This window comes from Zonotrichia albicollis, chromosome 4 (genome assembly GCF_047830755.1).
Source record: "Zonotrichia albicollis isolate bZonAlb1 chromosome 4, bZonAlb1.hap1, whole genome shotgun sequence".
Lineage (NCBI taxonomy): Eukaryota > Metazoa > Chordata > Aves > Passeriformes > Passerellidae > Zonotrichia > Zonotrichia albicollis.
This window is the reverse complement of record NC_133822.1, coordinates 24,457,451-24,479,271: the sequence shown is the minus strand read 5'-3', so window position 1 is coordinate 24,479,271 and position 21,821 is coordinate 24,457,451. Positions and strand designations below refer to the sequence as shown.

The following is a 21,821-nucleotide window of genomic DNA, read 5'->3' as shown; positions in this document are numbered from 1 at the left end:
CCCATTTTTAAAAGCAGGAATGGTTACAACCCTGCAAACAGCCAACAACTTCTAAATTGTGTCAAAATCTAAGCCTGCTATGAAGGCCAAATTTAAGAAAAAAACCCTCACTAAATTTTTCTTTTCTTTTTTTTAAAACCTAGGTGCCATGATGGGAAGAATTAAGGAAGAGCAAGACTTTAAATCAAGTGCATGTTTGCTTTAAAATAATGTGCAAAATGTATATTATAATGTCAGATTTCTGCTAATTACCAAAAATTTAAAGTATGATGCTGACTGTATTTCCTTCTTAGGATACACAGTTGCTGTAGGCCCTGGTGACTTATCCAGTCCTTCAGGAACTTTCAGGGATAAGTCAAGAGCCCAGTAGGTATCAAGTGAATTTCAGCAAGCACTAGAGACTTGCGTACATCTCACTCATTCAAACATTTTTTACTTGTTTTTTACCTATTCTGGCATATATCATTCTGTTAAAAAAAAGAGCATTGTTAAGTACCTATCATTAATGCTTATGTGAATGTGAAGAAAGTAGCAAAATCAATAAAACTTTCCCTCAACTCTGAGTGTTTGTTATTTGTGCCTCTGCCCTTCTCTCCCTCTAACTTCTCAGTATTTATAGAATCTCTCTTTCTTCCATTTTATGCTCCAGGAAACTTATAACTCATTTTGCAACTGATTCTTTCTACATTTATCCCTAGATGTTTTTGCCAGTGCTTTGATACCCATCTCACTTAAATGCTTCGAGATTAAGAATAACAGACAACCACTTTGTCATAAAGCAGGATTGTATAAAACTCACTTGAATATTTACATGTTTCTTCTGTGTACAAGTTTTATGATCAATTAGACAGCCAGCCAGTAGGAGAGAGAAGGTAACCACACAAAACCAAGAAAAGTAGAGCTGATGTTTCTAGCTCTTATCACTGATCCCACACACATTCACAGCCCAGTTTTCTGGGCTGTACATCAAAGCACAGGTATTTATGGCTGGACTTACCCTTTGGTATGTGCTTTCCCATGGGAAGAAGAGCTGTTAATCAAGGTCAGGATTGCCCAAGCAGGCCACTGCTTCTACAATATGCCCTTGATTTCACTCTTTGTAGGATTTCCTTTTTGATATTCAAGTCACTGGAGGATTCCTTATGCAGATAAGCTGGCCTACCTTATCTGTCTTTCATGTCAGGATGGTTTGCTGGTGCACCTACAGCATGGTTTCACTTACAGGTTTCTTTTCCTTATAATTTCTTCACATGGGACAGTTCCTAGCAGCACCCTGATTTGCTGTGATGAACAGTGGTCAGGTTTTTTATTAGTTTCTTTTAAAATCAAAACCAAACCAGTGTGTTTCACCTGACAGTTTTCACATGAGAAAAATAATAGGCTTAAAATAGATAATATGTGGCTCTAAGCAACTTAATTATATCCCATTTTAAAAAATTACTTCGCCAATGAAAAAAGGCATGTCAGGGCTTCAGCATGATGATTTATGATTCTGTCATAATGACAGATGTTCTTCATGCATCTCTAACATTGTAATCTGGGATCAATGTGCTTTTTTTCACGTTTGCTGGTAAAAAGAAATGCACAATATAAATACATTATTATTTGTCTTCAAGGCCTTGTTCGGCATTAGCTTGGGAAATAGGTTTGGTTTTGAGACAAGTTCTATAGTAAAGCCACTGTAACAGTGATAGTGTACCACAAAAGCAGCACTGCAGTTGGACACTTACCCTTGCTGGACACTTAGCAGGCTGATATGCTCAAATCCAGGGAGGATCTGGCATGCTGCTGTGCTCCCTTGAGTCTTGGCAGACTTCAGCTAGGGTATCCATCTTCTCAGTTCATCCTGCAGACTGAGATTCCTGATCTCAAGTCCCCCTTGTCTGCATTCAGGATTTATTTCCCATACTCCTTGGCTGCAGAGAGCAGAGTTTGAGCCTAGTGGGAGAGAGAATCAGTGAAGCATGAACGGAGAAAGGCATTAACTCACAGAGGAAGAGAAGTGACAAACTGAACCAAAAAAGGAACTTCTTTCTGCCATTCCCCACCTCACACACTGCAGTTCAATAATCTTCCACCTCTAGCCCTTTCTTAGGTAGAATTATTCTTGGATCCTGTGTTTCTGCTTAGAGAACTGCTGAGAGAAGCTGAAGGGCCACAACTTTAGTTCAGTGAAGCAGTGGAGTGACAGTGACAGGAATATCTGTACACATCTTTTTTGAAGTTTTGATGGGTCAGTGAAATTACAGCAAAGTTCTCTACCAGTCCATCTTCGGGATTGCACTTCTTCACAGCATGGCCACACTGGTCACAGCTTGTGGGACAAACATAACTGAGGTTCAGAGCTTCTGCAAACCATATCTCATCTTGCTGCAACAGCTTCTATGGGTTTCTGGTTGTGAGGGTATATCTCTGCAGTCCAGATCTCTGCCACACTTGCATTTATTGGTTAGTCTTGCTCAGCTCCAGGTTCTCAGAAAAAGGTGCAGAGAACCATCTTCCACAATATGAAGAAGTTACAGGAAAATTCCTTTTGCCAGATATGATTTTATAGCCTATCTTCACTAGGAAAAAAAGTGTGGTCAGCTATAGATTCACCCTTAAAAACATAATGAAATACTGCATCAAAGAATATTCGTTAACAGTGAACTCACTTGGCTGGTGCCATTTTTATGAGCTTTTTGATAAGATAGGCTTGGGGAAGAATCAAAAACAGAGAATGTCTGTACTGAAAAGAAAAGGGTGTTAATTCATCTTTCAGATCCCTACTTTTCACAAATGTAAGAAGCAGGTGCAATCATCAACAGGCAAGGCAAACCCTACACTTAAGACTGCTTTCATGATTATTATCAACAGAGGATGACATTGTTACATTCTGGGGTTTCCTGAAAGCTGCATCACATATTAAACTAACCCAAGCCTGCACTGCTAGTTTTACTACATTAGTAGTAGGATGCATGGTAAGAAAAAGGAGATCTACTCTAGAAGATGTCTAAAGCCTCCACAAAGATTAAATTTCATTAACAAAGGGTGTAGTTTGGACAGGGTCCCAACAGAAACAAAATGAACTGTGTGTGCTAAGAGATGCTGAGGCTATTCTGGGAGCCAGAGAGGCACAAGAGTGGATCTCCACTGCTGCTGAAAACCCCTGACCATCATCTCAACCAGCTCCCCAGCTTCCAGACCCCAGCTGGTGCTCAGGACACAGGTAGAGAGCAAGGGCAGGAAGTTTGTTTCCAGCTGTATCTGCTCATCTGGCCATGGTTTGAGATACCCAACCACAAGCTAAACTTAGCAATACAAGCACATGAAAGAAAATTGCTCACATGAAAGCTAAAATAGAGCTCATTTTCAAGGTAGTATGGCCTGTCCATGGCAGTTCTGCAGAGCTTCAGATACTGCAAGGTTGAGGGCTCAGTCTATTCTTCAGGGTTTAGGAAATCAACAAAAGTTAATCTTTAGACAGATGACATGCAAATAATTCAACATTATGGTGCAAATACAGAAATCAAGTTTCACACTTGGTTACTATTTTCTTACTTCCTCAGAGCTACAGATCTTTCAATTCATTTGGTCTTTAAAGAAAGAAGCATATGACATTGCTCAAAGATTTACACTTAGAAAATAAATGCATTTTTCAGCTACTACACAAACTTATTTGGGCTTGAAATATTTACAACGTGGTAGAAAAGCAAAGTAGAGAATGTTCTTTGTATTTTTGCAAAGCTGTCCTGTTAACAAAATGTTCTTTCTAGTTTTCTCCATTTTGCAGAAAGCCAGGAACAATAGCAGTAATCATATTCTTTCTTTTTAATCATATGCCTTTCAATAATACCCTTAAGGAAAAAAAAAAATTCTTGGTCATGGTCATGAAGACATATTCATGCACTTCTAAGGTACAGTCATTCTGTTAACTTCAGTAATTTACTTCATAGCAATAGGGTAGTTTTGAAGAAAATACACAGACTGTACCCACAAAACCACATATTAACTGGTTTCTCAAAGTGATGTTGGTGTGCACAAAGCAGATTCCTGTTGCATGAAACCAGAACTCTACAGCATTCCAACTCAATGGAGTAATTGGTCCCAAATCCTCATGTGGACTTCCCATAACAAGAAGCTCCAGTATGTGGTTAAGGTGCAGGCATCCCCCAAAGCTGTCAGACCCTGAAGAGAGGTCCCAAAGCCTGAAGGAAGGTGCACAGTGGGGTACTGCATGTATGTTCCTCCTTGCTGCCAACTGCCCTTCCTCAATCAATTTAGCAGTGTCTATCCCTCCTGCTTTATCCTGTTAACTGAATTTCAGAACTAAAACCTTCTTTTCTCACTTTCCCTGCCTTTTGCTGCTGAATCCATCTTTTTTGTATTATCTTTCTTTTCCCCACACTCCAGTCTCCACTACCACACTGGAAGCACCCTCTTACACCTGCCAAAACACTCAGGTAATTGCAGACTGGAATTGGAAATTACATTTCCAACAAACGTGTGCCATGACAGAAAGAGGAGTTTTTCAAGGGGCAGGAAAACCCAGTGGCACTCAGAGGTGGAGCAAAGCCTTATGTGTGTAGATGTAGCTGCAGTAGGCTGGAAGTACAAGAATAAGATAAGAATCTTATCAAGCTTTGGAGATCAAAGCCTTGAAGAGTTCAGATGTCACCCACAGCATTACTAAGGACAAAATCTCCAAATCCTCTTGCCCTGTGGTGTACCTGCTCTCCTCAAAGGAATTGGTGGCCAAGGAGTAATGGTCAGAGGCTGCAAGACTAAAGGATGGCAGGCATTTGGACATGGCTCTGGGTTCTGAAATCTCATCTGAGGATGGTGAAAATATGACACTAACTTACAGAGGACGGTCTTGATGATGCTCTTCAGCATCCAAAAGTCCTGCACCCACCTCAGGTTATCCTGTCTATCTGTCACAATCAGCACAGTCCCAATTGTTACATATATTTTAAAATTTGTATCCTATATTCAGAAAATGCTGCAGCATTTGAGTCTCAACAAATATTATGGAAGGACAGTGGCATTTTTATGCTCTTCCAGACCAACATCATTGAACTGCTCAAACATGATCTTCACCAAGCATTGCAAATACTCTTAGAAAAACACTGCCACTACAATATTTGGTCAGACACATGACTGGTCTGGTCCAATACGTAGTCTCAGAGCACAGTAATGCCAAATATCCATGAGCAATTCTCGTGACTCAACTGTTATTTTCAATAATTGGGGGTGGCTGAATATACATTATTGGAATTTAGTCAGGCAGTGATGATGATCAAGCATTTCTCCATTAAGTTGTTAGCTCTGATGCAATTAAAAATGTTAACCACATGTGCATTCCTTTTTAATTACATGTTTAACCCAACAAATTATTGAAACAACAAAAACTGAGAAAATAGCCCAATTTTTTTTTTAAATATTTTGATTTTTAAACTCTAAGGATGCTAATCTAGGAAGATTACTCACCATCTTCCTCAATCATTTATTTCCATGTTTACTTGCTTTCTGGAGAAGTGCACATAAACACTCACTAGAAATGCTACAGCCTACTACAGTCCTGCTCTAAGAGAATCCTCCAGTGAGACTTTGCTACAAATGCAAAAAAATTCAGACAGAAGTTGTGTAACTGTGAGATAATGTTGCAATTCTTTTCACCACTCCGGATTGATAAGAAATCGGGTGCCTTTTATTGCCAATTATTCCTAAATATGGGATATAGGAAAAAAGATTTGTTATAAATTTTAAAATATTAAAAGGACTTAATCTCTTTTTCTCTGTTCCCTGGATGGAATGGAGCTGGCATGCTCAGAGACCTTTTTTCCTTCATAATTTTTTGAGTATGAGGAGAGGCTCATTGCATACTAGTGGAAATGCAAACACTTCGTTTGAGATAATTAGTTTAATTTTGCAGACTGGCTTCCTTTTGAGGTCTCTTCATTAACCCAGCAGCCACAGCCAGCCTCTGCACATCCTGTGCCCCTCATCAAAATGTGTTTTCCTCAGCCTGCAGCCCAGCACCTACAGCTCATTCTCCTGGGGTATTATGCATCTCCTCAGCAGCCTCTTTGTATGCGCTGCCCATATCTACACCAAGCCGCTCCCTCTGTACCCTTTTCTTTCTCATCCTTTGTTGAAGCCTGCATTTATTTTCAAAGACTCCTCTACTCAGCCTTTTATGTGCAGTGCTTTAAATCCTTTTATTCCCCTGAGCATTCCCAGCTATCCATTCTTTCTCAGAGAGGGAGGTGGATCTTCCTTGAAGTCATTGTTCAGGGAAAGAAGACTAGGCTCCATTATTTGATTGATTTCACAAGTCATTTAAATGAATGGTATGTAGGCACAACTAGCAAATGCTTGTTAAAATGGTTAATTTGATCATTTCTTTTCTGTGATAGCGGGAGAACAAAAAAATTACAAAATGAGTAGCTGAGCAAAATGGCAAGAATTATGTTTAGTCCTTTGAAATAATATTAAATGACAACATAAATCCTGTAGAAATACTTATGGGATATTACTATATCTACCAAGAGTTCATTATATCTTACATTATTAGAATGAAAGACAAAGAAATGAGTGAATATATTATGATGTTAAAGCTGCACCAATTTTTATTTAAGCAATCGCATTACTAGCAGTGCAGCGTGCCAGAAAAATTACTGGTTCAGTGACAAAAATCCTTTACTATTACAAAGCCTCTTTTAGGGTAATTAGCAACAGGACAGAAAATAAGATATAAAATATCTTTAAATGTAGGAAAAATGGGAAATTATTCTGATGATCTAAATTTGCTTTAAGCACTTGCTTGTATGATAAAATCACTATAATGATATATCTAACTTAGTGGTCTTCACGCAGAAAAGGTTGAACTCTTAAGTAGAGTAATAAGACAGGAAAGACAAAGCTCTTGAAATAAGATCTTGACATGATCTGCGGCACTTATGTACTGTTTCAGTCAATACCAGAAATTTTGTAATTACTGAGAGGAAAAAAAATTTTTTTTCATCAAAAATAAAAACGTCTACCATCAACTTATTAAAAACATAAGCAACTTCCTGATTATAGCTGAAAGATCTTAGGAAAAGTGATCAAGTAAAGTTTCTGTTCCCAAATATTGAGATGTGATTTCTGATGGCTTTATTGTTGGTCGCACCTGCAATCTGTGAATGGAGAGAAAAATATGGACATGGAAACAGAGACTCCAGAATGATGTCTGACCGTGTCTGAAACCAAGCCTGTGACAATTGCTGAAAGTATGGTTGGAACCCACACCACTAAATTATTCCAGGTGAGTGCATTGATGACAGATGTCCTGTGTTTGGAGACCTCATTCAGGCATAAATGTGCTTTTTAATAGCAAAACCTTAGTCTTAATGCTGGAATTTCCTATTTCCTAATTTTCCTCAGCATTTGTTAACCTCCAGCCCTGGTCCCAAGCTTGCCTCTCTTTGCTCAAATAGAGCAAAGGAGCTGCAGTAACTCAACTCCTACCTGGCCAAGAACTTCTCCTCAGCACAATCCAGGTGCATTATAGCCAGCACTTGGCTGCCTATTTTTTTGTTGTTTTAATTTATTTTATGCTATTATTGCCAAACCCTTTGCCATCACCTTTGGCAGCTCCAGTCCCAGGGGTGCCACTGGGGTCCCACCTGTGCAGAAATCCCCAGGGGCCAAAAGGCCGCTAGAAGCCAAGGGAAAAGGCACAACATTTCTTTAAGAACTACATTAAAATGTTTTTGAGGTCTTACTGCATTTGGCCATTGGACTAAATTGCCATAAGGCACTCCCTTTAGTGGCACAAGCATGGTTCCCATGAGGGACTGTTTCTCCTCGGTGATTAGTCCTTCAATTGTGTATTTTGTCTGGCAATAACTTTACTATACTCAACAAGAACAGAGTCAGATTTCATGCAACTCTTTCTAGCAGTGATTGGGAAGCACCTTGAAGCTGGTTATTATTATTAAGCTTGCCTATGCTGGCAAGCAGTTTGCTAACACTTCCCAGACCAGACAGCAACAACCCTTTGTTCCATGTTAAGCCTATCAGAGCTGTGGCAGTGGGTCCATCTTTATCAGAAATGTGCTCATTTCTTGATTGAAATTCCTAAGATCTTTCTGAAGTCAGCTGGGAATGTGTCTGAAATGTCAGTCACTCTTACTGAAGTCTATGCAAAGCAGTGATGGCAACAAAGCAAGTATCTTATAGGCTGTATAGTGCCTTGCACAGTCCAGTCTTTCATATGCATGCAAAGATGTGTTTGCATAACTTTCATTATTTATGCTCTAGACTTCATCAGTTTTCCATATTGAAATGTGATGATTTCATATTCACTCTGTGGCAGCATATGCTGATCATTCTGAAAAATATTAATAATTTTTCTACAGTTCTTATTCTATACAGCCATTGTTCCATCATTTCCATCTTTGCAATGGATGAAAATTTATCCACTGGTGTCATTCTAAGACGATAGTCTGCTACCAGGGCCTTACTAGCAGCATAAAGCATATGTTTAAAGAATTAATTGAATAAAGAAATAGGAACTCAGTGGCAGGAAATAGCATTATAAACTTTAGAACACCAGGAGCATAATTAGTACTGTGGCATAATGATGAAAGAAGGCAATAAAATAATTTTACTTCACTCTGTAATTCTTAAAGCACTGAAAATTAGCTTGTCAGCAGGGAAGAGTTGGTTTCTTTTCTTTCAATTTCATCTGCATGCTGTCTTAATGTTATTTCATTTTTTAAAAGAACACAGAACACAGTGAATACTATACAAATGAATTTTGAAGTCAAACGAATGAATGTATTTTTTCAGGCTGAGAATCTCAATTAAGGAGAGTTTTTAGTGTCTGGACAATCACTGGTTCTGTGCTACCAGGAAAAATCGCAGGATGTGACCATTTGATCTGTCATCTCTGCCAGCCATGGAGGCTGAGAAGGGTGGAGATAATAGCATCTCTGTACCAGCCTTATCCAAAGCACAGAGAGCTCACACTGGGGGCAACTTGACAAATTCAGAGAGATGAGAAGAACCAACATGCATGATATTTTAAATTTAGTGGAAAACAAAATAACCTAGTATATCTTATAAAGTAATGGTGGATAAATGATGTAAAGGAGCAGAACACTGGAACAATTAGAGTAAAAACATATTAGAAACAAAATATCCAAGGACACCAAGTGCCATCTCCACTTTCTGTGGATGCCCATGTCAAAACATCCCCTGCACTACTTGTTATTTCTACCCTGAATCAGAGGCCATTATTTATGTGCTGGTCAGAGAGATTGTTGTGCCACAGGTGAGGAAAGATGACCGGAGACCCCTCAAAGAGAGGACTGGGGGTACAATTGGAGGAAATAGAGGAGTCATTCACATCCTAGCAGAGATGATAACAGTACAGAAATTAAAAGGTACAATGCAGTGGCTGCTCCCTGGATGGAATGGGGCTGGCATGCTCAGAGACGTATTCCACAGGGATTCCCCAAACGCACGATCTGTAACTATGAGCACCTGCTGAGGGGGATGGGATGGGATGGGATGGGATGGGATGGGATGGGATGGGATGGGATGGGATGGGATGGGATGGGATGGGATGGGATGGGATGGGATGGGGTGGGGTGGAGGGTGGAGCAGTGTGGAGAGACTGCAGCCAGGCACTGTTGAAATCTTTGCAGGGAGGGGAACTCTATGGTGAAATCATCCCCCTTGGATGAACTTGGTTCATGATATAATTGTAATTTTAACACACACCTCCATCCCAATGGTACAACCCCTCCTTACTGGGCACATGCTCTACATTTTTTTAAAATGTGTCTTTAAAAGTAAAGCAAGAGGATTTTACACCAATCAGTAACAATGGTATGCATGACTAGAATCACTCAAGCTCCACCTAAACATAAAGAAATGGTATAAGCTGAGCATGGGGGAAAGTTAGGTATCAGTACTGAACTTGATTAATATCCATTTTACTGTCAGATATTTATTTCCTGTTGACTGTATTTATAATATAAGCTTGATACCAAACTGAAACATATTGGATGATATCCAGTTCTGGATGCAATCTGATCCTCTGCTTTTCATTTACCTTTATCTTCAACAGGGGACTGGAATTCAGATTTCTTTAGAAAGAGAACAGTCAGTCTGAATTTCCATACATAGTCAGTTTGCTGCTTTTTCATTAAAACCAAATTTAGAAGGAACTAAACATTTCTCTGAACTGATTTATCTGACATGGAAAACTTCAGAATACTAAATCACTGATGGTCTCATTTTATATTAATAAATGTAGGCAGATGTATTGGCATCTTATAGATTCATGTCTCTGTGGTATAAAAACACAGAGAAAAAAGGCAAGACCTGACAGAGCTCTAAGTTTAATGGAAACAAGCTTGGTCAAGAAACAGGACTGAGTTGTCTTATGAAAAAGAGGGACAGGAATTATAGGCCTAGAAGATAGGATTTGGTGATGGGATTTAAGGTGACTCAGAAAGCCATTTAGTCTGTTCCAGATGGCGAAGGCAGCATGGGAGAAGGAGCTCAGTGCCAACAAGGGCAAAACAAGCTGGGGAAACACAATATTTAAACATTTTTTACTGAATTCTGTAAAAAGCCTCTATTCAAAAAGTGTAAGGTTTGCAAAGTTGTGTTCCTGTGGATAGGAAATGCCTGATTTAACATTTCCCAGACAAATTAAATTTGTAACTCTTACATGCACTGTAAAATCTTTAATTACAGGATAACATGTACCTTTTTACACAGCACCTTTAGCCTTTCTGTGCACATGGATGGCATACCACTAATGAGCAGTGATTCATTAGCCCGTTTTGTCCTCATTGCTAAGTGCATGGCCTCATGCCTCATTTACTATATCCTATTTAAGCTCCGGCCTGAATACACAATTAGTAACATTCTCATAGGAACACCCATGTAATTTATTGCTATACTACTTATTGCTTCACAAACATTAAGTAATATCTCTAACCTCCTTGTAAGATCAGGTAATTTTTCTTATATTAAGTTTTAGAATAGTATGAGATGATGAAATTTTTTTTTTTTTGTAAAGCTCACATTCATCTGTGGTGGATTCTTATGTGGGCCTCATCTAGAAGAAATGGCCCTTCACCATTTCCTTTTTCCATCCCTATGTGAAGCTGGAACCCCTTCCTCTTCAGGAATACCATGTCATTTGGCAAGACAATGAATCTCTACCTTTGATTTTTTTGGGGCAAGTCTATCCCACTGGGCCATCTGCGGCCTGAGCTCTGACCAGGCATTTCCTTGGGCAGCAGGATGAGAAAGTGAATTTTTTAACCTTTCCAAACTGTAAAAAATGGCTATTATATGATTGGCTCTTGGCAAATATTGAAATGAATACTATATGTTATGTTAGAAAGTTATGCTGTATTAATCTCTTTTAAGTAGTGTGGTAAATGTAGTTTTTAGGCTATAGCACAATATTAAAATATAAACTATGTGATGTAAGATACTCTTTGTAACTACCTCAAGGAATGGATAAAATAATCACTAAATTCTTCACACAGAGATAACAAGACACCAAGACCTCAAGAGAAGAATTATGCCTCCTTATTGGGAAAAGCCAGACTTCATGGGGATCAAGGCAATTGATTTACAAGATGAGGGGGGGAAGTTGACAATAAAAAGAAAAATCCATAGTTTGAAAGGAATGTTTGCATCATGAATGAGATATATGAATATGCAACAGGCTATTTCTTTTAAGGGTTAATCCTTTGTTAGCAGAATATGTTTCTATGGCAGAGTGCCAGACACCCAGACGTCCATGATTCTTTGCTTTTTATTGTCCTTTATTGTCCTAACTCTGATTGTCCATATTCTTATTGCTCTAATTTTTATTACTATTTTTATAACCATTTTATTACTATTGAACTTTAAAAATTTTAAAACAAGTGATTGGCGTTTTTCACACAAACCTACTGTTTGAGAAGACAATTGTGCAACCAGAGTCAGAGCACAGGTAAACTGAGCTTCTTTTATCATGATCCTGTACATTCATGTGAGGCACCTTTACTTTTAGAAGTTGATATTTCATTGCTCCCTGTGAGGCTGAAACAAGCCGGAGTTGCTGCCATAACCAGCAGGAAATTTTTCCAATAGAAAATTTCTCAATCCTCTGCCTTCCCAGACCCATCAGATCCCAAGTTAAGTAGAAGAGCTGCAAACAACTCTGTGATGAGCTTTAGAAAAAATATCAGCCTTGGTATGGATGGAGCAAAAGTAGAAACGTTTTGATGTGGGAGAACAGGAAGAAGTGGAGGAAAAAGGGATGAAAGAAAAGCATGTGCTAATGGCATCTAAATTAGTAGATCATAAAGTCTCTCTCACAACTATCTGCAGTTTCTATTTACAGAAACATCCAGATTGAGAAAAACAAAGGACAACCTAAATACAACAGCCTGCACCCAGAAAGACACAAAAGAACAATGAGTGAATCAGCAGTTTTACCTAAGGACTCACAGAGGTGGGACAAAAGGAGGGACAAATGATTCACAGTCACTGGCAACTTTTAAAAGGTGTAAAAGACACATTCAGAATCCAGCCACATGACTGCCATTAAGAACAAACCAGAAGACACCATGAGAACTAAATAGCTAGCTTCCCTAATTCTTTGTGGCCACAAATATTTTTGTACAAATCACGTGCAGACACACCTGCAAGCTTCTCAATAGGAAAGAACAGTAAAACTACAAGAAGAATACTTGTGCCTGAGTGATACCTGGTTTGTACAAAATAAAATTACTTTTCTTTCTTATGCTGCCTCTTGTTGAGGGTTGCTCCATTAGTTAAGATTTGCAAAACAGTTCTAGATGCCGGATGCCTCTCCATGGCTCCCCTACCACCAAGTAAAAGCCTCAATGTACAAATCAGCTGCACTGGCTAAGCAGCAGCACATGGTCACAAGTGTGACTTCCTGGCAGAAATCACGTTTGATTTGAGCCCAAGGTTGGATCATGGAGAAGAGTCAGCACGAAGTGAAGGGTTTTGGGTGGGCATGGGTGTATGTCTCTGGCTCTTGTGCAGGGACACAGCTGAAAGCCAGCATCTGAGCATTGCTCAAGGAATGCTACACAGATTTCAAAATATTATCTCACCCATCCAACATCACTCCCTGTCCCTTTATTTGGTCCTCTGTAATCACTGATAAGCTGTGTTGGTTGCCTCTACTTCTGCAGAAAGATGACATTCATCTCCACTCCCAGATGCCTGCAAAGTTTAGGTCATCAATCCACTGAGGCACCAGCAAAACTTCATAGGCTTGGGAGGGGATTCTAAATACTAAAGCCTCCAGAGTCTACAAACAGTTGCTCCTCCCTTGCCTGTTAATGACTTTGTAAACTCCTGCTGCATGTAACTATAGACACACCTTTAAATGTTTTACAAGGTTGTGGTAGCCACCCATTCGTCATTTATGGTCGAGCACTAAAATATTTTGCAGGTAACTAGAAAGCGTTAACAACTGTCATTCACAAAGTGAGAATTTCTTGTGTGTTATAAAAAAGTGGTAACATCAGCATAAGTAGCATTTTAATATTCAAAGCACTTTTAACAAGAAGCAATCCTTGGTCACAATCAACATTCCCAGAGAATTAGGTTATTTTCTATATCTAAAAGCTAATCCTTTGTCTTAAAACAGGTCCATGCCATCATAAGCAAGTAGAAAATAACAGTAAAAAAAATAGCAAAGGACTAATTTGTTTCCTCTGCTTCACTTGAGCAGTACAAGGGTATGTCAGTGAGAGTGATAATCATGGCCAAAGACATTGCACAGTACAGCTGTAGCATTTGAGTAACAGTCTGAGGACACATTTGTCCATTAGGCTCAACAGTCGTTAAATATTTTCTGTGGTGGCTAAGAGTTGGCCTGGAGGCCTCACAGTTATAAATAATCCTAATTATTATTATATAACTAACATATAACTAATTACATAACTAGTAGTTACATAACTCAACCATTCTAGGCCACTGGGGACATGGGCAGCTACTGGCCAGTTAGCTGGGAGGCAGCTAATTCAGCCAATCAGGACTAACCATGCAGACTTGCAGTCACTATTTAAGTGGAACTGAAGTTGATAAAAATTGACTTTTGCTACGTGAACTTTGTGTGTCATATCATGCCTGTCCTACTGTGACAATTTTCCAGGCAAATCACATCCCTCATGTAGTTCACTGCACAAGGAACTATGCTTGCACAGAGGGTGGAAAAAAGCAGCAGAAAATTGTGTGGCAAAATACTGAAGGGTAAAGTGCTTCTTGTGCCCTCACCACTGGTAGTCAAAGAAGGCTGAAGCTACACAATGCAAACTCTCTCATGGAGTTCATTGACACGTCCTTTAAGAGCATAGCAACCTAGTTTAGTGGTAGATTTGGCAGTGTTAGGTTTATGGTTGGACTTGATAATCTTAAAGGTCTTTTCCAACATAAACAATTTGATGATTTTGTGATCTTTCTGTGATCTTTGTGGTGTCGTCCCCCCAGGTCACTAGGACGCTATATTTTAGAACTAAGCACTGAGAGGCCTATGGCAGTACATTCAGGAGAAAGTCCAATCTTATGAAATGGTCAATAAAGTGTAAACATTAGGTGAGACAGCTGATCAAATAGTAAGTCCACATGTATTTAGCAGCAATCTATCTGTAATGTGATAAAATAATACAGGAAGAGTTTTAGAGCAGTAAATCAACACAACATAGCCATCAACTAGCTTCTGTGTATGATAAATGCATACAAACCCCCAAACCTGCTCCTGATACTCAGAATTGAAGTGAAAAAGTCAGAGCTGTTTTTTCCAACCCTGCATGCGGTCATAGTAACAATGACTTCAAAATGGACCTTTGTCTGACCAGGTATTGTGAAATGGTGGCTATCATTGTCCTTGACAGAACTCTGGTCTGGCTGCAAGAGAGGGAATTATCCTCTTTGATTCCAAAACCATATGAAACCCAGTTGATGGTTTGAGAGTTTGGAGACTCACCAACCTGACAGCTCCTGGAAAAGTTTAATCAACTCTTAGAATAATTTAGGTTGAAAAGGCCTCTAAGATCATCAAATCCAATTCTTAACCTAACATTGCCAAGTCCACCACTAAACTGTATCCCTAAGCACCAGGTCTACACATATATTAAATACCTCCAAGGATGGTTATTCTCTACTTTCACCTGGGCAGCCTTTCCAGTGCTTGCCAACCCTTCTGGTGAAGAACTTTTTTCCTAATATTCAATCTAAACCTCCCCTGGTGCAACATAAGGCATTTTCCTCTTTTCACTTGGCGTCTTCACCTGGGAGAAAAGGCCTATCACCAAATTACTACCATTTTCTTTCAGCTGTTTGGAGAGAGCAATAAGGTCAGTTTTATTGGCTAACACAGCTCATGCCTGATGTATATTGGGAGCTGTGTCCTTAATTCAAAGGAAGACTAAGAGGTGGGGTAGTAGGGACAGGAAGAGATAAAGGGCCATTACCCAGCCATTATCACCTGCAGATTGCTGTCTCCTGCAGCCATTGTCTTGGCATGGTGATTGTCTGGCAGTTTAGTCAGAATCTGCTAAGTCATGGAAATGGCACAGACATAACTTCCATGCTGGAAGGTATAAAAATGTCTGTTTAAGCAAAAAAGTTTGGAAACTGATCCAAGAGCAGTTGCACTGGGGCTGCTGTGATTCATGGTGTGATACCAGGGATACCTGTGCAGGGACAGAGTAGTAAGGATGAGCATCTCCCCACCCATTTAGGTAACTGTTCTGCACATTGGGGCATGAGTTGAGATACAAGTTGTCAATTAGAAGTTATGAATTAGAAACCTCATAACGTATGTGATGAATTAGTGAATTCATATGGCAGACTACTCTGTGCAAAGGCAATTGAGCCCTTGTTCGTTGTGTTTTTTCCTTTCTGTCCTGGATTGCCAAGCAAGTTGCATTCTATTTGCCATCTGTATGGCAGTTGTCTTCTGTTAAGTGGGCAGTTTTCCTTATCTCTTCCACAACCACTCCTCCCTCTGGGGAGACACCTGCTGATAACAGGCTATTGAATGTCACTGCATGGCTGATGAGAACTACAGCATCCCATTGTGAGATGCTCCACCCAGAGGGGAGAGCCAAGAATTCCTAACTGGATATAATCTGGAGATTCTGGAACACCAGCACGGCTTCTCCACTGGATTTCCCAGAGGAACAGCAACTGCCTCTTCCACTGGATCTTCAGAGGAAGACTCCACCCTTCCACAGGATTCCTGCTCCAACAGAACCACACCTGACACTCCAGGAGGACTGCAGCCACAATTCCAGTTGGACTGCTACCAACACCCTGACCCACAGGGTGTCAGGTTGTGTTCTGATTCTACAGGGTTGTTTTAGTTCATGGCATTGTTTATTTTATTTTCTTCCCTAGTAAAGAACTGTTATTCCTGCTCCCATATTTTTGAGAGCCCCTTAATTTAATATTTATATCAATTTGGAGGGAGGGGGTTTACATTTCCCATTTCAGTGGAGGCTCCTGCCTTCCTTAGCAGACACTTGTCTTTCAAAACCAAGACACTTTCTTTCTCAATGAGCTTATAAAATAAATCTTAATTTACAGAGTACATTGCCCTATAAATCTGAAATACCCAAACAGACCATGACAGCAGTCCTTAGAAGTTCATTTGATTTCAATATGACTTAGTCTATTACAGCACAGAAGAGTTAATGAAAATTTTAATTAATTAACTTCACCTTATTGTGAAAAAGTAAAAAATTACAGAAACCCCAACAGCTGAAGCCTGATATTCATGAAAGTTTGCCCACAGCTAGACAGACAGGTGAGCCTGGGAAGCCATATTCACTATTTTGGTCACCTAAGATGCCTCTGCAACCAGAAAGATGCACATATTCATTATTTTGATTACATTAAATACCCTTGAAACCAAAGAATTACAGACCCCAAATAAACTTATTTTAAAACCAGACTAGACTAGATATTTTGTTTTCTACTACACATCTGCCATCAAAGCCTGTAATCTAATAATTTCTGGTCTAAGTTTCACTGTATGGTTTCCTATGTGACATTAGCAAACTTCTATCACTTTTTCTAGAGACATCAAAACTTATACAGCACAGCTGCTTGTGGAGACTCTGTATTTAATTATATCACTTTGTGCTTTATACAATTAGACTAGGGTGAGCCATATCGATTAACCTCTTCCCCAGCCTTTTGTCTGTAACTGCTTCCCTTATGATCACAATAATTATCATTGCAACACATTGGGAGCACTTTTTAAAGGAGACTCAGCTCTTCATCTGTGATTTATTTACAATCATGGTCTCAGGCCAAGAGTTTGTAGATTATTGTACGGTCTTTTTCTAGGAATATAGCCTGTGAGTATTACTAATTCCCTGTAAAATGCTTGAAAAAATACCCTAAGAGTGAATTCTTCTGACAGTAAAAAAAGGCGAGGAAGCAGAACTGGGATCTATCCCACTAGCATCTGTGACAGAACAGACTTCTCTTACATCAAGCAGCCCGTGAGAGCTACCAGAGAAGGTCAGGTGCCAGGATAGGATGCTTTTCCTTTGAATGCTGTGTCTGTATCCTTGGTGGTTTAAGACATTCCTTGTGAGTGTTCTCAGCAGTGGACCAACTCATTAGGTGCTGTGTTGCCAGAGAAAAAGATGATCCTGGCCCTCAAAGCTTCCTGTATCCCTAAACAATGCAGGCAGGGTAAGAGGGAAACCCTGGCCAGGCACAACAGTGCCAGCAGCCACAGCCATGGATCCCATGGATCTGTGGCTGGAACACTGGTGTTCTGCTGTGCTTCCAATCTGCCTTGGTGTGGAAGAGGAGTGTTGTCAGGGCTGGTGAAGTGAGACAGCCAAGGAAGTGGCAGCCAATGTGGTACTGGGGGCTGTGGCACAGAGGCAGTGGTTTACAGGAAGCATTGGGAATGGCAGCCACACTGTTTGCACGCACGCTGCCTGCGCACACATGAATGGAGCTGAGGAAATGTGGCAAGAGAAAACTAAACAGAAGGTCTGTCACATGACTTGCAATAGTGAATATCTGGTTGCATAATCCCATCCCAGGTCGGCTTCTGGTGGGCAGCAGAAGCAAATAGTCACTGACAGGGTAAGGCAGACACAAACAAAGTCACTGAAGAGGAAGCAGAAACAGCTCCCTCTCTAGAACTGCTAATAACCTCTACCCTGGACAGACAAGAAGCAAATTGTGCAAATTCACACCCACACACACAAATGTGTATATTGCCATTATAGCTCTTAAGATGCTCCACCTCTGGAAGCAATTTGTTGTTGTGTAGACTCTTGTTTAAAACAAGCAGAAGAGACAACTCAAGTGCAACCTGCTAACCATGGATGCCTGCTCCTGGTTAGACAGGATGTGCCATGCCATGCTCCTGGAGCAGCACAGAGATGGGACCCACAGGTTTCCCAGCACCACCACGGGAGAGGCTGGCCAATACTTGTCTTACACTTCTCATGAAGTATTTCCTGCTCCACAGAATAATACAAGATCTTCCCTAGTTTAGCAGCATCTGTATTGAGGTTCTCCTACTAAATATCCTATCTTGCAAAGTGTAGCTATAAAAATAACCAGCAAGTCAACAGCAAATGTTGCCTTCTTGTAAAAAAAGTCATTCTGTAGGCATCTCTAGCTCTGAGTTACTATGTTTTCATTTGGGCTGGAATATTCTTTATCTGTTGCAGCTTTTAACACTATACTCTCCCCTATAAGTACCTTAGATACCCCAGCAGCCAAAAATTAAAGGATGCATTTCCCAAATAGGTGTCAAGCCTTGAGCATCTGTTGAGACAGATCCCATTCCTCACCAGAGAAAATTAGTCCCAATTTATGTTCTTTGAGAAAAGTCTCATGTCACCATAAAATCCCAGAGCAATTTGTTTGACAACTGTTTACTACATCCAACATATATTACTGGCAGTCTTACCCTCAAAGGGAGAGGATTCTGAAATGTGTAGTAGGAGAACCACATACCCCAGGCAACACAAAATCCCCGCCATAAACTCTGCTGGGACCTCTTACTCTGTAGTGGGTCTCTGTCACCTCAGGGCTAGAATTTACTGACCAGTGAAAGCCCATGCCATGGTTGCACCTGATTTCAGCTCTAATCTGCATGCACTCCTTGTCAAAATCTCAGTTTCCAAAATTGCCTGCTGCCCAAAGCATTTTCAAATTTCATGTAATCCTCAGTAATTCATGTCAAACATTGGTCAGGGCACTATTTCTAACCAAAAGAGATGCACAATTCATCTCAGCATCCCTGGTTGTAGGGAGGAGAACTCACTGTCATTCCCATGAAAGCCCCCAGCATCCAGCTGGCCCTTTCCCTGCCTCCTGCAGACTTGTAATTACACTCCTGCCTCCCTCCTTACATTGCTGCTCGGAGCTCCCCAGCTCAGGATCTGTCACTTTCCAGCTATGGGTTTGTTCTGGTAGAAGTCCAGGGCAGGGCTCCCACTGCTGATAAGCAATGAGGTCTGCATGGCCAGGAGGCTCAGCCAGCCTGTCCCATATGGCTGTTTGTATCCCTGGACAGGCTTTTGCTGCTCATCAGGCTGACCTGATTCCCACAGTCTCTGCTTCTCAATGGGGTTTCTTCCTAAGGGCAATTGCCCAGGCTGGGAGAGCTCACACTGCAGCTCCAGTGCACATTTTCGAGTGCTCTAACCCACTGGGGACTCACAGGCTTGAAATCCTCCCTTTGAAGGGATGGCAGTAACCCCAAATCTGCCTTTTCTCCCTCCCGAAAGGCTCCTCCCTTGCAGCTTAATAATAGTGCATTTTCTGGGAGATTTTGCTCCTTCAACCACTGAAAGCATTTTGGCAGCAGAAAATGTTGGTCTGCAACTTCCCTGGGCCCAGGATGTGTGTGGTGCTGTTGGAAGTGCAAAATAATGACTTTGAATCAAAAGTTCAAAGAATCCTTGGGAAATTGGGTTTTAAAGATGCCTGAGACCCCTGCAAGAGGTTGTTCAGTAAAAGGATCTACAAGAGGTGAATCTGCCAATCTCACCAGGCTGAGCTCTGCACAAGGCATGCTGATATATTTATGCTGGACACAAACACAGATGGAAGGAAATTGTCACAAAACCCCCAAATATGAAGAGTCATAAAGGATGTAACTATACCTAAAATGTGTTAGAAATGAGGCAAACTTTAGTTTTGTTAAGCTACAGAGGATGATTTCATCCAAACAAAAAGCCTGGCAATCAAGTTCAGAGAGGTCCACACATGGTGTTGGAAATGATACAAAGTTTGAAATTCATTTATATAACTTTAGTCACCCTTGCCCAGGGGAAAGGAGTTGAAGCTTCTTTTTAAAGGATTGTTTCACCATTTGAGGCCTGATGAGCTTAACATCTCAACAGACTGGAAGTAACACAGAAGATACAAAAAAGATAATGATTATTAATGAACATCAACTCTAAACATCACCCCTAGTGTTGTGGTGTGTTGCAATATCCTGTTTTACCTTCTCCCTTCCCCCTCGCCCCTCGCTGAGTGTGCCCTGTCAATCAGGCTAACATACCAGCAAGGCGTCGTGTGATAGGTGACCCTAGTACCTGGAGACCCTGCCCCTTCACCTGGTTGGTGACTCACCTGTCCCCTCCCCTTCCCCTGTCCTGAGCTTAAAATGTGAATGAGACCATGCGGCCCCATTCTGTTATCAGCAGTAGCCCAGTGCAGACATATCTGTGCTCATGGAATAAACATCTGGCTACCTTCTAGCAGAATCCGCTCCCTTCTTTTCTTCACCATCGCCAGAAGCTCTCCCCTGAGGAGAACGGAGTCCTGTCTTGTGCCCCGCTGCACTCTGCCGCCAGCCAAGGTATCTTTGAGGTAAAACACCGCAGAGCTGCCTGTGGCCCAGCAGCGAAGGTCAGAACTGGCCTGGGCACCATCTAACTGGTTATATTGGGATACATATTTCAATATATATTGGCGTCCCTGTGGGTGGCTCGACCCTGAGCCGGAAAACGGACTCGCAGTTCCTCAGAGAAGCTTCTGCCAGCCGTGCATCCAGCTGAAAGGAGCCTGGCTTCAAGACTCCCAGCTAGAGACTTTGGGAATACTCCCAGAAAAAGTTTCGTGGACTGTTCGGCGCCTTTGGAAAGCCCTGCTTCATTGTGGTGAACAGATTTTCCAGAGGAAGAAAAGGGCAGCCTCTCTTGCACCCAGAGAGAGGTCCTTTTCCGGTGGAGACCTGCCTGTACCCAGCCTACAGCTTCCATTTCACGTGAGTATCTCTGCTTTCGGTAGAGCAGAAGCTCAAAAACAGACTCTGCCGCGAGTTCTGTTCCTTTTTTGCCTTTGCATTTTGGCTGCGCAGCCCCACAGACGAGAATTCATAGCGTTCTAGTTTAGCTTTCCTGCTGCGTGTTTCACTGTTTTTTAGAATTCGCGCCGGAGCGGGATCGCTCTCTGCCCTTCCCCCCCCGGCTCAGCAGCGTGTTCAGACACGTGTTAAGAGATTTTCTTTCTCTTTCTCTTTGCGGGGGAGGGGGGGGCTCTCTTTCCACGTGGCCGGGGGACCTGCGGGGTCGGGAGTGCTCTGCACACGCGGCGGCGGGGGGGGGGGCGTCCCGGTTTCGGTTGCCACGTGGAGTGGCTACTCTCTCTGCTCCGCGGGGGGTTTGCATTCCACCGCGGGGGAGGCTTTGTTTCTGCCTCGGCTCGGCAGGGCGTGCCCTGCTGCTGCTGCCCGGGAATTTTAAAAGCAGTATATACAGCTGCATTGTGAAGCTTTTGTCTGCTCGTTATCGCTTTCTATC

General features: G+C 41.2%; 1 long non-coding RNA gene across 1 annotated transcript in view; it reads right to left on the bottom strand.

The window, feature by feature from the left end:
- LOC113458706 (uncharacterized) overlaps nucleotides 1-21,821 on the bottom strand; it is a 124,532-nt gene that overhangs the window by 27,287 nt on the left and 75,424 nt on the right. The window contains exon 5 of the long non-coding RNA XR_012579940.1: nucleotides 1,731-1,938. This is a non-coding gene — a long non-coding RNA (uncharacterized LOC113458706). The remainder of the gene's footprint in view (nucleotides 1-1,730; nucleotides 1,939-21,821) is intronic.